A 17,105-nucleotide genomic window follows, 5' to 3' on the forward strand; every position below is an offset into this window, starting at 1 on the left:
CTACAGGGTCCGTAAGATCTTGGACATGCGTCCTCGGGGCCGTGGTCATCAGTACCTAGTTGACTGGGAGGGGTACGGTCCTGAGGAGAGGAGTTGGGTTCCCTCTCGGGACGTGCTGGACCGTGCGCTGATTGATGATTTCCTCCGTTGCCGCCAGGTTTCCTCCTCGAGTGCGCCAGGAGGCGCTCGGTGAGTGGGGGGGTACTGTCATGTACTGTCATGTTGTCTTGTCTCTGTCCTTTCCCTTCACCCTGTCTCCCTCTGCTGGTCGTGTTAGGTTACCTTTTCTCCCCCGCTTTCCCCCAGCTGTCCCTTGTCTCCTCTAACTACCCATTCACCCCGTTCCCCACCTGTTCCCTTTTTCCCTCTGATTAGGTCCCTATATCTCTCTCTGTTTCTGCTCCTGTCCTTGTCGGATTCTTGTTTGTTTGTGTCATTCATGCCTGAACCAGACTGTCGTCATGTTTGCTGTAACCTTGTCCTGTCCTGTCGGAATCTGCCGGTCCATCTGAGCCAACCTATGTTTGGTAATTAAAGAAGCTCTGTTTAAGTTGATTCGCTTTTGGGTCCTCATTCACGCACCGTAACAGTTTTGGCCAATAATGCTATCAGGCTCAGAACTACAAGCCAACATTATCGGTGAACATGCCATTTTCAATAATGTCCATCAGGTCTCTGTCAACACTGGCACGCATCCTGAAAAGACATCAGTTTCAAATGAAACAACTTTATCGAGTGCCTTTTGAGCGGAATTCAGAGAGGGTCAAACGGCTGTGGCATGAGTATATGGAGGTTTGTATTGTTCACTTTAGCACTGTGATGTTGCATACTGCACACATGACTGTTTTACATTGACTGTATACTAGACCTATCCTGAACTACACAATATTGTCTTTCACTGTATTTTAAGGAGTTTTGCAGATGGATGCTGAGGAAATCCTGCATGAATTCATATATATTGATGAGGCAGGGTTCAACCTCACAAAAGCAAGAAGGAGAGGCAGAAATATCATTGGCCACAGGGCTATAATCAATGTCCCAGGGCAACGTGGGGGTAACATCACCCTTTGCGCTGCCATTTCACAGCATGTGGTTGTCCTCCGTCATGCCAAAATGGGCCCTTACAACACATTCTCGCATTTTTGGACCGATTGCACCACATCGTCACAGCAGGTAATGAAATGCACCAGATGCAATACACGGTCATCTGGGACAATGTGTCATTCCACCACTCTGCTTTGGTCCAGAACTGGTTTCAACACCATCCACAGTTGACAGTAGTATACCTTCCACCATACTCTCCGTTTCTAAACCCTATCAAATAGTTTTTCTCTGCATGGCGGTGGAAGGTTTACGATCTCCAGCCCCAGGCTCAGGTACCCCTCATTCAGGCCATGGAGGACACCTGTGACCAAGTCGACGCCGTAGCTGTGCAAGGATGGATTCGACATTCAAGACGGTTCTTCCCGCGTTGTCTTGCTAATGACAATATTGCTTGTGATGTTGATGAAATTCTCTGGCCAGATCCAGCTAGGCGAAGAGATAATTTATAGTATGTTTACTGTAGTATTTTCTGTACAATATTGTCAGTTTTTTTCAGATTATTTTTTATGTTTGTTGTTGTTATTTACTGTAATTGTAACCTATACTGGATACAGTATTTACGTTTGCCTGTTTGCTGAGCTAACAGTGTTATGCACACTACTGTAGTAGCATGAAAACTGGGACATGTTTTGTTATGATTCTCCATGTTGACATGTTGACTGATTTGGGTATATGGAGAGAAAAAAATGATATTTTCCTCAGTCTGCAGCATTGGTCTTGTGTAGTGTTTCTATAGTTGTTTCTCTGTGTACTTAATTTACAGTACTCTAATCACCGACAATTAGACTTGCTAAAAGTGTTTTAGGTTAACAACAGCAGTGTGTAACTGGTTCAAAAAGATTGAAGTCATGAGTGTTTCGTGTGGTAGCAAAATATTATTTTCATGAAGTCGTGTATAGTTTTGACAAAAGTGTTCCATTTTGCAAATTATCTGAAATGTGCTAATTGTGTGTGGTGTTTTGACAAACCGGCTCTGTTTTCAAAATTGTGCCTAAACAATTGAAAAAAAACTGTAATTCCCGTTGGTCTACATATCAATAATTGATATGTTGGATTCACATCTCCATCTGAACCAACATTTAAAGAATAGGACTAAATGCACTTTAAATAAAGTTTGATTTGAGATGGTCCTATTCTCGAATTTTGATTCTTTAAAAAAAATATATATTTTTAAATTGAATATCCAAAACATCCAATATACTTGCAGGGAAGCTGCTCAACAACTACATCATATCAGTCATCCAACAGACTCCAATTCAGAACGACACACAGAAGCATCCAGGGTCAATACCCTTCTCAAGGGCACGTTGATAGATCTCCCACGTGAACCCGAACCCTCCAAGATCCCACCACAGTTCCCCAATAGCGGTCCCACAACCATTTGACACCCCCTCCCACAGTCACCCCCAAGAATGAAAAATACAATTCATTACATTCCTCACCCCAAATAAAAAAGACAAACAGCAAACAATGAAAAAAACATTTTACAAAATAAAATAAAAACAAAAGGACATCAAGGACAACTAAAATCATAACAGCAATGCCAACCGTGTGCATGTCTGGCAGTATTACATGCACTGTATGTTAGCACAGGTGAAAACTGTTGTCTTGATTAAAGAAGAAATACAACTGGCCTTCTTTAGACTAGTTGAGTATCTGGAGCATCAGCATTTGTGGGTTCGATTACAGGCTCAAAATGTCCAGAAAAAAATTACTTTCTTCTGAAACTTATGAAGGCTATTCCATGCAAGAAATTGCCAAGAAACTGAAGATCCAGTACAACGCTGTGTACTACTCCCTTCATAGAACAGCGCAAACAGCGCAAATTGGCTTTAACCAGAATAGAAAGAGAAGTGGAAGGCCCTGGTGCACAACTGAGCAAGAGGACAAGTACATTAGTGTCTAGTTTGAGAAACAGACGCCTCACAAGTCCTCAACTGGCAAAACACCAGTCTCAACGTCAACAGTGAAGAGGCGACGCTGGCCTGGTTAGCAAACCAGGCCAAAGACCCCTCAGACACACCAATACGCGCACAAGAATGGAATGGTCTACCGTATCAAAAGCTTTGGCCAAATCAATAAAAATAGCAGCACAACATTACTTAGAATCAAAGGCAATGGTGACATCATTGAGGACCTTTAAGGTTGCAGTGACATAACTTGAGTGGAAACCAGATTGCATACCAGAGAGAATACTATAGATATCAAGAAAGCCAGTCAGTTGATTATTGACAAGTTTTTCCAACATTTTTGATAAACAGGGAAAAATATAAATAGGCCTATAACAATTAGGATCAGCTCTTTAAATAAAGTATGAACTGTGGCTGCCTTCCAAGCAATGGGAACCTCCCCAGCATGGAGAGACAGGCTTGGCGATGAGAAGGGCAGCAACCTTAAAGAAGAAAGGGTCTAAACCATCTGACCCAGATTATTTTTGGGGGTCAAGTTTCAAGACCTCCTTTAGCACCTCTGACTCAGTGACTGCTGGCAGGGAGAATTTATGTTGCGGGGCAGGGGAAAAGAGAGAGAAGCATCAGAGATAGTCGCATTAGAATGGGTGGGAGATGAAGAAATGTTGGACGGGCAAGGAGGCATGGCTGAGGCAGACAAGAATCCTGACTTAATTAAGTGTTGATTAAAGTGCTCAGCCATGTGCTTCCTGTCAGTGACAACCATCTCATCATCTTTAAGGAACATTGGCAGCTGTGAGGAGGAGGGTTTATTCTCCAGGTCTTTAACTGTTTTCCAGAACTTCTTGGGGATAAAGTAACTAACTTTGGCCTTCCGGATAGCCTGAGTGCACTTATTTCTAATATTCCTGAACGAGAGCCAGTCAGCCTGAGTATGCGTGTACCGAGCCTTTCGCCAAATTCTATTCTTGAGGTGTAGTAATTCTGCAAGATCATGGTCGAACCAGGGGCTGAACCTGTTTTTAATTCAAATTTTCTTTATGGGAGCTTTTTTGTTAACAATACCACTGGAAATATCAAAAAAAGAAGGTCCAAGCTTCTTCGACAGAGGGGATCATGCTGATTCTATACCATTTTACAGAGGCCAGTTCATGAAGGAATGGCTTGTTCATTAAAGTTTTTAGCAAGTGTCTATGACAAATCAGGTCAGGTCATTTCACTGAGCAGCCATTTCGAACACAGGCTGTAAATCAGTGATCACTAAGGTCATTGCAGAAAACACTAGACTGATACCTATCAGGATTATTTGTGAGGAGAACATCAGGAAGAGTAGCCTTTTCGGAGTCATACCTTGTGGGATTGGTAATAATCTGAGAAAGATTTAGGGAGTCCCATTGCTTTAGGACTTGTTTAAGCATGACCCAGTTTAGGTCACCTAGCAGGACAAATTCAGACTTAGTGTAAGGGGCCAGGAGATAGCTTAGGGCAGGTAGGGTACAGGCCGGTGCTGATGGAGGACGATAGCACCCAACAACAGTTAAAAAAATAGCTATTTCATAGTTAAAACCCGCTAATCAAATTGTTTCGGGACAGACTTGGTGGACAACCGAGCACTGAAGGTGATCCTTGGTAAATATTGCCACTCCCCCACCTTTGGAAGATCTGTCTTGCCGAAAAAAATTATTACCAGAAAGGTTAACATCAGTATTAAAAACACTCTTAACCACATCTCAGTATTGACAAACACATCTAGATTGGAGCTGTAAACCCACACTTTCAATTTATCAATTTTAGGTAATAAGCTTTGAGTGTGAACGTGCAGAAATCAGTGAAGCAGATATCAGAGCACAAGTCAGAATTGGGGCTAGCAACTGTAAATTGGTCAGGTTGTACATGCACATTTCCAGATATCATCAACAGTAATACAATCAAGGCATATCATAGGACAGGGAGAGCTCTGCAGTGCCGATTTTTGCCATATTGTACAGCAACTTCATCAGGTGACATGAATACAAATCCGGCGAGAGGTGGATAGAATGGGATGGGAGGCCAAAAGTCCATGTAACCAATAGAGAGTCAAAGTCCCGAGTGTGGGAACAAACAGTCTGTCCCACGGTTGGGTAAAGGAAGTAGTCAACAAAGCATGCAAGAGTCATTAGACAAATTGCAAAATTACATATAATAACGACTTGGGGCTAGCCATTGTAAGTTCAGAGTCACTCGACCCAACAGTGCCTGTGTGCTGGAGGCAAGTGAAAGCTCAGGAAAGATGAGGGGGGAGGAATGTGGTGGGGTACCTGTACCAGACAGGGGGACACAACCAGGGTAGACGATGAACAGATCGCCAGGTGGAATTCAAGCAGCAGTGCAGCAGGCAACGGGAGTAGGTGTCACACCCACTAGGGAGAAGCTTTTTTTTCCGGAGGCAGATTTCTTGTAGAAAATGCCAGTCTCTGAACAGCAGGAGGGGACTTCAAGGCCTCTGGGTTTGGATGGGATAGTCTGCCATTTGTTGGTCTCAAAGGCTTCAACACCTCTCGCTTCACAAATCAGTACTACAGTGCCTTGCAAAAGTATTCATCCCCCATGGTGTTTCTCCTCTTTTTTGCATTACAACCTGTAATTTAACTTCTCTAGGGTAGGGGGTAGCATTCGGAATTTTGGATGAAAAGCATGCCCAAATGAAATTGCCTGCTACTCGGGCCCAGAAGATATGATATGCATATAACTGGTAGATTTGGATAGAAAACACAAAAGTTTCAAAAACTGTTAAAATATTGTCTGTGAGTATAACAGAACTGATTTGCCGCTGAAAACCTGAAGCAAATCCATTCAGGAAGTAGTTTTCTATTCAATGCCATTACAGGATCCATTGACTTAGGACTCAAATTGCAGTTCCTATGCCTTCCACTAGATGTCAAGTCTTTAGAAATAGTTTCAGGCTTGTATTCTGATAAATGAGGGAGTAAGACCAGTCTGAATGAGTGGACCCTGCCGTGTCACAGAGCTTTTTCATGCGCAATGCAGAGAGAGTGCCTTTCTTGTTTACCTTATATATTGACGATGTTATTGTCCGTTTGAAATATTATCAATTATTAAGGCTAAAAACAACATGAGGATTGAATATAAACATCGTTTACATGTTTCTATGAACTTTACAGATACAATTTTGATTTTTTGTCTGCCTGTTTTGACTGCGTTTGAGCCTGTGGATTACTGAAGAAAACTGAGGTTTTTGGATATAAAGAGACTTTATCGAACAAAAGGAACAGGTCTTCTGAGTGCAACCATATGAAGATCATCAAAGGTAAGGGATTCATTTTATCTCTATTTCTGACTTATGTAACTCTTCTACTTCGCTGGTTACTGTTTGTAATGATTTGTCTGCTGGGTTATGTTCTCAAATAATCGTAAGGTATGCTTTTGCCGTAAAGCATTTTCTAAATCTGACACCGTGGTTGGATTCACAAGAAGTTAATCTTTAAACCTATTTAAAATATGTTTTGTTTTCTGAATTTTTATAATGAGTATTTCTGTATTTGAATTTGGCGCTCTGAATCTCACTGGATGTTAACAATGGATGTTAACCCTGGACATACACAAAATAGTACAAATTGGCAAAACTGCTCAAGGATAAACTGCTCCAGCTTCTTCAAGTTGGATTGTTTCCGCTGGTGTACAGCGATCTTTAAGTTATACCAAAGATTCTCAATTGGAAGGCGCAGTGGTTAAGGGCGCGAACGCAGTCTCTGGTGGCACAGCTCTGTCATAACCGGCCGCGACCGGGAGGTCCGTGGGGCAACACACAATTGGCCTAGCGTCGTCCGGGTTAGTGAGGGCTTGGCTGGTAGGGATATCCTTGTCTCATCGCGCACCAGCGACTCCGGTGGTGGGCCGGGTGCAGTGCGCGCTAACCAAGGTTGCCAGGTGCACAGTGTTTCCTCCGACACATTGGTGCGGCTGGCTTCTGGGTTGGATGCGCGCTGTGTTCAACCCTCGTCTCTCTCGAGCCCGTACGGGAGTTGTAGCGATGAGACAAGATAGTAGCTACTAAAACAATTGGAAACCATGAAATTGGGGTGAAAAAGGGCTAAAAATTCAAAAATAATAATCTCAATTTGATTGAGGTTTGGGCTTTGACTAGGCCATTCCAAGACATTTAAATGCTTTCCCTTAAACCACTCAAGTGTTGGAGCTCATCTGCTCATGACCTCCCTCTCTGTTCTGTTAGCTAATTCATATTGTGGTTTGTAAACATATGACCGCTTGTGTCACATCAATTTTTCCTCAGTTAGTGCTAGGACAAATGTAGGCTACATTTTCCAGTTTGGATGATTGTGTTATGCCGCAACTACTTCTGTGAACCTCTTGAAACTAGGGGGCACTATTTTCATTTTTGGAAAAATAACGTTCCCAAAGTAAACGGGCTATTTCTCAGGACCAGATGCTAGAATATGCATATAATTGACAGCTTAGGATAGAAAACACTCTAAAGTTTCCAAAACTGTAAAAATATTGTCTGTGAGTATAACAGAACTGATATTGCAGGCGAAAGCCTAAAAAAAATCCTCTTATTGACTCTTATTTTGAAACCCCTGTGTTCCAATGCATCCCTATTGCTCATTGAAAGGGATATCAACCAGATTCCTTTTCTATGGCTTCCCTAATGTGTCTACAGCCACTAGACATAGTTTCAGGCTTTTATTTTGAAAAATGAGCGTGAACGACAACATTGCGTCAGTGGTCAGGTGGTGGCTCTCAGAGTGATTTGTGCGAAATAGACAAAGGCGGCCATTGTTCCTCTCGCTCCCAGTGAAAAGCCAATTGTCCCGGTTGATATATTATTGAATAGATATTTGAAAAACACCTTGAGGATTGATTATAAAAAACTTTGCCATGTTTCTGTCGATATTATGGATCTAATTGGATCTAGTTTTTTTCGGCGTTGTCGTGACCGCAATTTCCGGTGGATTTCTCTGGCCTAGCCAGTTTCCAGACCTGAACTCAATAGAAAATCTTTGGAGGGAGCTGAAAGTCCAAAGCTGCAGTGTTTGCAAACACCTGGTCAAGAACTACAGGAAACATATGATCTCTGTAATTGCAAACAAATGTATCAAATACTTACAGTATGTCATGCAATAAAATGCAAATGAATTACTTAAAAATCATACAATGTGATTTTTTTTGTTTGTTTTAGATTCCGTCTCTCACAGTTGAAGTATACCTATGATAAAATTTACAGACCTCCATGCTTTGTAAGGAGGAAAACCTGCAAAATCGGCAGTGTATCAAATACTTGTTCTCCCCACTGTAAATGCAAATATTTCAATGATTTTACTGAGTTACAGGTCATATAAGTCAATTGAAATAAATTCCTTAGGCCTGAATCTACAGATTTCACATGACTGGACAGGGATGCAGCCATGGGTGGGCCTGAGAGGACATAGGCCCCCCCACTGGGGAGCCAGGCCCAGCCAATCAGAAAGTTTTTCCCCACAAAAGGAAATTATCCTCAATTTAATCAGCTGTCCGGTTGGCTGGTCTCAGACAATCCCACAGGTAAAGAAGCCGGATGTTGAGTTCCTGGGCTGGCGTGGTTACAGATGGTCTGAGGTTGTGAGGTCAGTTGGACGTACTGCCAAATTCTCTAAAACGATGTTGGAGGCGGCTTATGGTAGAGAAATTTACATTAAATTATCTGGCAACAGTTCTGATGGATAATCCTGCACCTGTGTAATGATCATGCTGTATAATCAGTTTATTGATATGCCACAACTGTTAGGTGGATGGATTATCTTGGCAAATGAGAAATAATCACTAATAGGGATATAAACAAATTTGTGCACAACATTTAAGAGGATAAGCTTTGTGTTCTTATGGAACATTTCTTGAATCTTTTATTTCAGACCCCTCAACTTTTTCCACATTTTGTTATGTTACAGCAGTCATGACTGGCCTTTGAGGATCAGCTCTACAGAGATATCTCTCCCTCCTGCAGAGAGGGAAAAGTATGGAGGTGGGGGGTTTTATGACCTCATGCCCATTGTAAATCGTAAGGCAGCAGACCAACTCCTTTCTGGTCTCTAATGTGAGAGATCGGAATGGCTGTGTTACGGTGAGTGAATGAGGACCCAAAAGCGACTTAACGTAAACAGAGCTTCTTTAATAGCAAAACAAACGTAGGCTCAGATGGACCGGCAGATTCCGACAGGACAGGACAAGGTTGCAGCAAACATGACGATAGTCTGGTTCAGGCATGAGACACACAAACAAGAATCCGACAAAGACAGTAGCAGAAACAGAGAGAGATATAGGGACCTAATCAGAGGGAAAAAGGGAACAGGTGGGAAAAGGGGTGACGAGGTAGTTAGGAGGAGACAAGGAACAGCTGGGGGAAAGCGGGGGAGAAAAGGTAACCTAATACGACCAGCAGAGGGAGACAGGGTGAAAGGAAAGGACAGAAAGACACAACATGACAATACATGACAGGCTGTGTGCCTAAAGAGTTTACAGCCCCAAACTAAAACATCAAATAAATGGACTTTGGGACAATATATTTGATCAGCCAAATGGGTGGGAATAATGGATGGAATATGAAAATGAATGTCTATTTTACAGTTGTATGAAAAAGTTTGGGCACCCCTCTGAGGCTGCAGAATAATTTACTCTGTCGTCACAGAAAATGATCACAGTGGCATGCATTTTCTAATAAAAGCTGAGTACTTGGGTATTGTCCAGTCAAATATTTTTAGTGTAGCAATATTAGGTTGTATGAAAATAAATCAGACGTGAAAAATAGGCTATGCAAAATGTGGGCACCCTTGTCATTCTGTTGATTTGAATACCTGTAACTACTTAGCACTGATTAATTGGAACACACAATTGGTTTGGTGAGCTCATTAAGCCTTGAACTTCATAGACAAGTGCATCCAATCATGAGAAAAGGTATTTAAGGTGGCCAATTGCAAGTTGTTGTTCTCTTTGACTCTCCTCTGAAGAGTGGCAACATGGGGGCCTCAAAACAACTCTCAAATGAGAGCAAAGATTGTTCAACATTACGGTTTAGAGGAAGGCTACAAAGGCTACAAAAAGCTTTTGCAAAGATTTAAGCTGTCAGTGTCCACTGGGAGGAACATAGTTAGGAAATGGAAGACCACCGGCACAGTTCTTGTTAAGGCCAGAAGTGGCAGGCCAAGTAAAATATTGGAGGCAAAGGCGAAGGATGGTGAGAACGGTCAAAAACAGCCCACAGACCACCTCCAAAGACCCACAACATCATCTTGCTGCACATGGCTTCACTGTGCATCTTTCAACAATTCAGCGCACTTTGCACAAGGTGAAACTGTATGGGAGAGTGATGCGGAAGAAGCCTTTTCTGCACACACGCCACAAACGGAGTCGCTTGAGGTATGCAAACGCACATTTGGACAAGCCAGCTTCATTTTGGAATAAGGTGCTGTGGACTTATGAAACACAGATTGAGTTATTTGGTCATAACAAGTGACGTTATGCATGGCAAAAGAACACAGCGTTCCAAGAAAAACACTTGCTACCCACAGTAAAATTTGGTGGAGGTACCATCATGCTGTGGGGCTGTGTGGCCAGTGCCGGTACTGGGAATCTTGTTAAAGTTGAGGGTCGCATGGATTCCACTCAATATCAGCAGATTCTTGGGAATAATGTTTAATAATCAGTCACAAAGTTGAAGTTACGCCGGGGCTGGATATTTCAACAAGACAACGACCCAAAACACTGCTCAAAATCTACCCGGGCATTTATGCAGAGGAACAAGTACAATGTTCTGGAATGGCCATCCCAGTCCCCAGACCTGAATATCATTGAGAATCTGTGGGATGATTTGAAGCGGGCTGTCCATGCTCGGCAACCATCAAACCTAACTGAACTGGAGATGTTTTGTAAGGAGGAATGGTCCAAAATACCTTCATCCAGAATCCAGACACTTATTAGAGGCTATGGGAAGCATCTAGGGGCTGTTATTTTAGCGAAAGGAGGCTCGACTAAATTATATATATTTCACCTTTATTTAACCAGGTAGGCTAGTTGAGAACAAGTTCTCATTTGCAACTGCGACCTGGCCAAGATACAACATACAACAACACAGACTTACATGGAATAAACAAAACATACAGTCAATAATACAGTAGAAAAGAGAAAACAAAGAAAACCTTGTTAACTTGTCATTCAAAGACCTTAGAAAGGTCTGTAGCAGTTTGTGTCTAGAGTGTCACCTCATTTGAAGAGGGGGATGACCGCGGCAGCTTTCCAATCTTTGGGAATCTCAGACAATACGAAAGAGAGGTTGAATAGGCTAGTAATAGGGGTTGCAACAATTATAAAACATGTGAGTTGAATAGTAACATGTTAGACTAGAGGACCACGCACTGCAACCGAGTTCCACAAGTAGTCACGACCCCCAAAAGCGACAAAGGAACCTCTTAACAATCATTGCTACAATTGAGTACTATTTCTCAGAAGGTGAATTCAAGAAAGGACCACTCGGTTATTCTCTTCAAGTCATCGGTTGTCTACAGTGCTTTCATTCCCAAGCTGGGAGTATCGACACGGATGATTAGCCTCCTCAGATGACCACTCTCACAGAACGAGTGCAAGGAAACAGACAACTAAGAGAAAGGACATTGTGACATCTTGTGGATAATCAAAGACTTAAACCTGAGAACGAAGGAGATGGCCATGAAAGAACAAGGCGTTGGTCGAACCTATCCCACTAAGTTGAACTCGGCCCGCGAAGAGATACCCAACGGAGACCTTCAACACGTAAATACATACATTACAATTCTTACCCATAAGAGCAGCAGTTTGGGGCAAGGTGTTAGGGCTAAACTTAGCATAGTTTACAAATGTATCCAAGTGTTGCTTTTTTTCTCTTGCTCTCTCTCTCTCGCTATAAATCTCCATCTTCTGTAACACGTGTCATATTGCCTTCTAATCAATAAACTAGACTGTGCGTGTGTGTCTTATTTTATCATTTAGCTTGTTCGTAAATGAATAAATCATCTCAATTTGTGTGGTACGGCATGATTAGTGAGATTGTGGTTTGTGTAGATTTAAAGGACTATGCAACGTCCAGAATGAATGAGGAAATGATAGACTGCTATGAAAAGAGGGAAATGGTAACTCATTAAACAAATTTTCTGCCCCTGCCACACCCTCTACCTCTCATCTTGTGTCTCCCTAACCCGCTGCCACTCCCCCAGTGCTCTCTCCCTCTCTGTGTGTGGGTGTATCTGATTATGTGAGTGGAGACAGGTGTGCTGGAGTCAGAGCAAATCCCCACCAGCTGCAACCTGTTCCATAATCAAGACCTCCACAAATACTCAGCCCTGCCAATTCCACGCTGACAGATCATAGTCTGTGCTCAGTCAGTCTGCAATTCAAGCCATTTTTTCCTGCATAGATTTTGTTATCCTGTGGTGCCAGTTTTCCCTAGCCTGACGCTGCTTTTCTCGCCGCTAAAGTTCTGTCCGCTCTGACTCTGGTCCCTGTCGCCAGTCCCTCATTTTGTCAGTCCTGCTTCCCTGCCCTGGACCCCCACTCTACTGCTTCCCTGTATTCCGCTTCGGACCTGCTTACCCAGCCCCTACTCCCCTTGCCGCAGTCTCAGTTCCTGGTTCCTGGCTACCGTCCCGAGCTCCCCCTGGCCTGCACCACATCTCCCCCCACTTTCAATAAATACCTTGGTTACCTTATCCCTGTCTCCTCGTCTGAGTCTGCACTTGGGTTCACCTGCTCCACACTGCATAACACTTTTCTTGTGGTGCCCCAGGTTACTAATGAGTTGATTGTTATATTATTAATTTAATCACGTAATGATCAAACAGTTAATTATTCGATAAATAGCATGTTATCATATTCATGATTGCAACGTCACGACACAGCCTTATTCTAAAAATGATGAAGTATTAATTTCTCAGCAATCTACACACAATACACATTAATGTTCAGGCTTTTAGATTTTTTTTTAAATGCATTAAAAATAAAAACAGATACCTTGTTTTCAAAAGTATTCAGACCCTTTGCTATGAAACTCAAAATTGAGCTCAGGTGCATCCTGTTTCCATTGATCATCCTTGAGATGATTCTACAACTTGATGGAGTCCATCTGTCATAAATTCAATTGATTGGATATGATTTGGAAACGCACACACCCATCTATATAAGGTCCCACAATTGGAAGTGCATGTCAGAGTAAAAACCAAGCCATGAGGTAGAAGGAATTGTACTTAGAGCTCCAAGACAGCATTGTATCAAGAAACAGATTTGGCAAAGGGTACCAAAAACATTCTGCACCATTGAAAGTCCACAAGAACAAAGTGGGGTCCATCATTCCTAAATGGAAGAAGTTTGGAACCAGCAAGACTCTTCATAAAGCTGGCTGACCGGTCAAGCTGAGCAATCGGGGGAGAAGGGCCATGAAGGTGACCAAGAACCCGATGGTCACTCTGACAGAGCTCTAGAGTTCCTCTGTGGAGATGGGAGAACCGTTGAGAAGGACAACCATCTCTGCAGCACTCCACCAAAGAGGCATTTATGGAAGAGTGTCCAGACGCAAGCTACTCCTCAGTAAACGGCATATGACAGCCCGCTTGGAGTTTGCCAACAGGCACCTAAAGACTCTGACCATGACAAACAAGATTCTCTGGTCTGGTGAAACCAAGATTGAACTCTTTGGCATGAATGCTAAGCGTCATGTCTGGAAGAAACCAGGCACCATTCCTACAGTTAGGCATGGTGGTGGCAGCATCATGCTGTTGGGATGTTTTTCAGCAACAGGGCCTGGGAGACAAGTCAGCATCGAGGCAAAGATTACCTGAGCAAAGTACAGAGAGATCCTTGATGAAAACCTGCTCCAGAGCGCTCAGGACCTTAGACTTGGGCGAAGGTTCACCTTTCAACAGGACAACGACCCTAAGCACACAGCCAAGACAACGCAGGACAAGTCTCTGAATATCCTTGAGTGGCCCAACCAGAGCCTGAACTTGAACCCAATCTAACATCTCTGGAGAGACCTGAAAACAGATTTTCACTTATAATTGACTCTATCACAATTCTAGTGGGTCAGAAGTTTACATGCACTTAAGTTGACTGTGCCTTTAAACAGCTTGGAAAATTCCAGAAAATGTCATGGCTTTATAAGCTTCTGATAGGCTAATTGACATCATTTGAGTCAATTGGAGGTGTACCTGTGGACGTATTTCAAGGCCTACCTTCAAACTCAGTGCCCTTTTGCTTGACATGTTCGGAAAATCAAACAAAATGAGCCAAGACCTCAAAAAACAAATTGTAGACCTAGGCAAGTCTGGTTCATCCTTGGGAGCAATTTCTAAAGGCCTGAAGATACCACATTCATCTGTACAAACAATAGTAAGCAAGTATAAACACCATGGGACCACCAACTGTCATACCGCTCAGGAAGGAGACGCATACTGTCTCCTAGAGATGAACGTACTTTGGTCCGAAAAGTGCAAACAATCCCAGAACAATAGCAAAGGACCTTGTGAAGATGCTGGAGGAAACGGGTACAAAAGTATCTATATTCACAGTAAAACAAGTCCTATATCGACAGAACCTGAAAGGCCACTGAGCAAGGAAGAAGACACTGCTCCAAAGCAGCCATAAAAAAGCCAGACTACGGTTTGCAACTGCACATGGCGACAAAGAACGTACTTTTTGGAGAAATGTCCTCTGGTCTGATGAAACAAAAATAGAACTGTTTGACCATCGTTATGTGTGGAGGAAGAAGAGATAGGCTTGCAAGCCGAAGAACACCATCCCAATCGTGAAGCAAAGGGGTGACAGCATCATGTTTTGGGGGTGCTTTGCTGCAGGAGGGACTGATGCACTTCACAATATAGATGTCATCATGAGCGTGGAAAATTACGTGGATATATTGAAGTAAGATCTCTAGACATTAGTGAGGAAGTCAAAGCTTGGTCGCAAATGACCCCAAGCATACTTCCAAAGTTGTGGCAAAATGGCTTAAGGATAACATAGTCAAGGTATTGGAGTGGACATCTCACAGCCCTGACCTCAATCTTATAGACAATTTGTAGAAAGAACTGAAAAAGTGTGTGCGAGCAAGGAGGCCAACAAACCTGACTGAAGTTACACCAGCTCTGTCAGGAAGAATGGGATACAATTCACCCAATTTATTGTGGGAAGCTTGTTGAAGACTACCCGAAACGTTTGACCCAAGTTAAACAATTTAAAGGCAATGCTACCAAATACTAATTGAGTGTATGTAAACTTCTGACCCACTGGTAATGTGGTGAAAGTAATAAAAGCTACATCCTAAAATAAAGTGCTGATCCTACCTGACCTAAGACAGGGCATTTTTACTAGGAGTAAATGTCAGGAATTGTGAAAATCGGAGTTAAATGTATTTGGCTAAGGTGTAAGTAAACTTCCGACTTCAACTGTATGATAGATTAATTGATGATTTGTGGCTGACACCTGCTCACTTTCACAATGACTCAATAGTCAATTGGCTATTAAGTGCCTAACCAAAATTATTCTTAACTAATCTTTAGCAGTCCTTCTTTTGCTCATTACCTCTTGTTAGGCAGTTCATTTTTTGGCATTTAAGAGCTTGTGAATTGCATGGTGCTTCGACTGTCTACTAATCTCTAGTGTAGTTGTGTTAAAGGTATGTTTTCACCTTTGAAACATCAACACAAATTTGGCATCAGAATTATTTAATAATGGTTTGAGATTGCGCTAACAGTAGGGAAGTGGAATTCAACCATGTGTTGGTGGTCTAGGATTCATGGATAGGTGGTACGAGAGGCCATTAAGGCAGAAATCATTTTAATACTGGGTAACACTTTACTTGACACCCAGTGTCATAAGATGTTATGACACGATCATAACATGGTTATAACACTGTCATAATCCACATATTTGCAGATGTGACATGTTGCATTATTTTACAGCTGGTTATGACAGCTGCATAAGTGTCAAAACCCACATTTATTCAAATGATTTTTTTCCCTGCCAAGAAGTTTCCTTTCGTTTGCAAGTTTGTTTATTAAATCTTCAGTCATGTTTTTTTTTATCATATTTTAAATAACTGGTAGAAAATACATTTTATGACATTGTCATGAAGCATTATGAGCATCCTGTGTCACCTTACTTGGACTAAGAAAATACACTTTGACACTGTCAAGAAGCATTATGACCATTATGATCATATAAGCCCGATAGGCCTATCACGTCATTATTTATAACCTTGTCATTTTCTTGACTACATTTCCTATTCATTTTGCAACTAATTTCATGTATGTTTTCACATAAAACAAGGACATTTCTTAGTGACCCCAAACTTTTCAACAGTAGTGTATATATAACAAAAATATACTGTTGACAAGTAAGCTATGGCGTAATGGAATATTTTGTCTTGCGTGGTAAGTTTTGTGGGTTTTGACACTCACCGTGGTAGGTTGTTGTACTCTTATGTACAGTGAAGGAAAAAAGTTTTTGATCCCCTGCTGATTTTGTACATTTGCCCACTGACAAAGACATGATCAGTCTATAATTTTAATGGTAGGTTTATTTGCACAGTGAGAGACAGAATAACAACAACAAAATCCAGAAAAACGCATGTCAAAAATGTAATAAATTGATTTGCATTTTAATGAGGGAAATAAGTATTTGACCCCTCTGCAAAACATGACTTAATGCTTGGTGGCAAAACACTTGTTGGCAATCACAGAGGTCAGACGTTTCTCGTAGTTGGCCACCACTTTTTTCCCTCACTGTAGGTATCATAACCAGACGTAAAATAACACACTATATGCCATAACAGGTCTAAATATGTCTGTCATGACATGGTTATGACCATGTCATAACGTGTTGTGAAGCTGTGTGTCAAGTAAAGTGTTACCTAATACAGTTGGGGAAGTGAGCAACACAGTGAGAAAGGCAATGTCGGTAAATTACTGGAACTAGGGTAACAAAACAAACTTCAAGTTCAACCCATGTCAGGGTGGACGAAACGAGATGCCATAATTTTTGTCCTGGCATCCGCTGAGGTTGTAGAACATTTCATGAGCG

Source organism: Oncorhynchus mykiss, chromosome 3 (genome assembly GCF_057628025.1).
Source record: "Oncorhynchus mykiss isolate SJ-2025 chromosome 3, ASM5762802v1, whole genome shotgun sequence".
Taxonomy (NCBI): domain Eukaryota; kingdom Metazoa; phylum Chordata; class Actinopteri; order Salmoniformes; family Salmonidae; genus Oncorhynchus; species Oncorhynchus mykiss.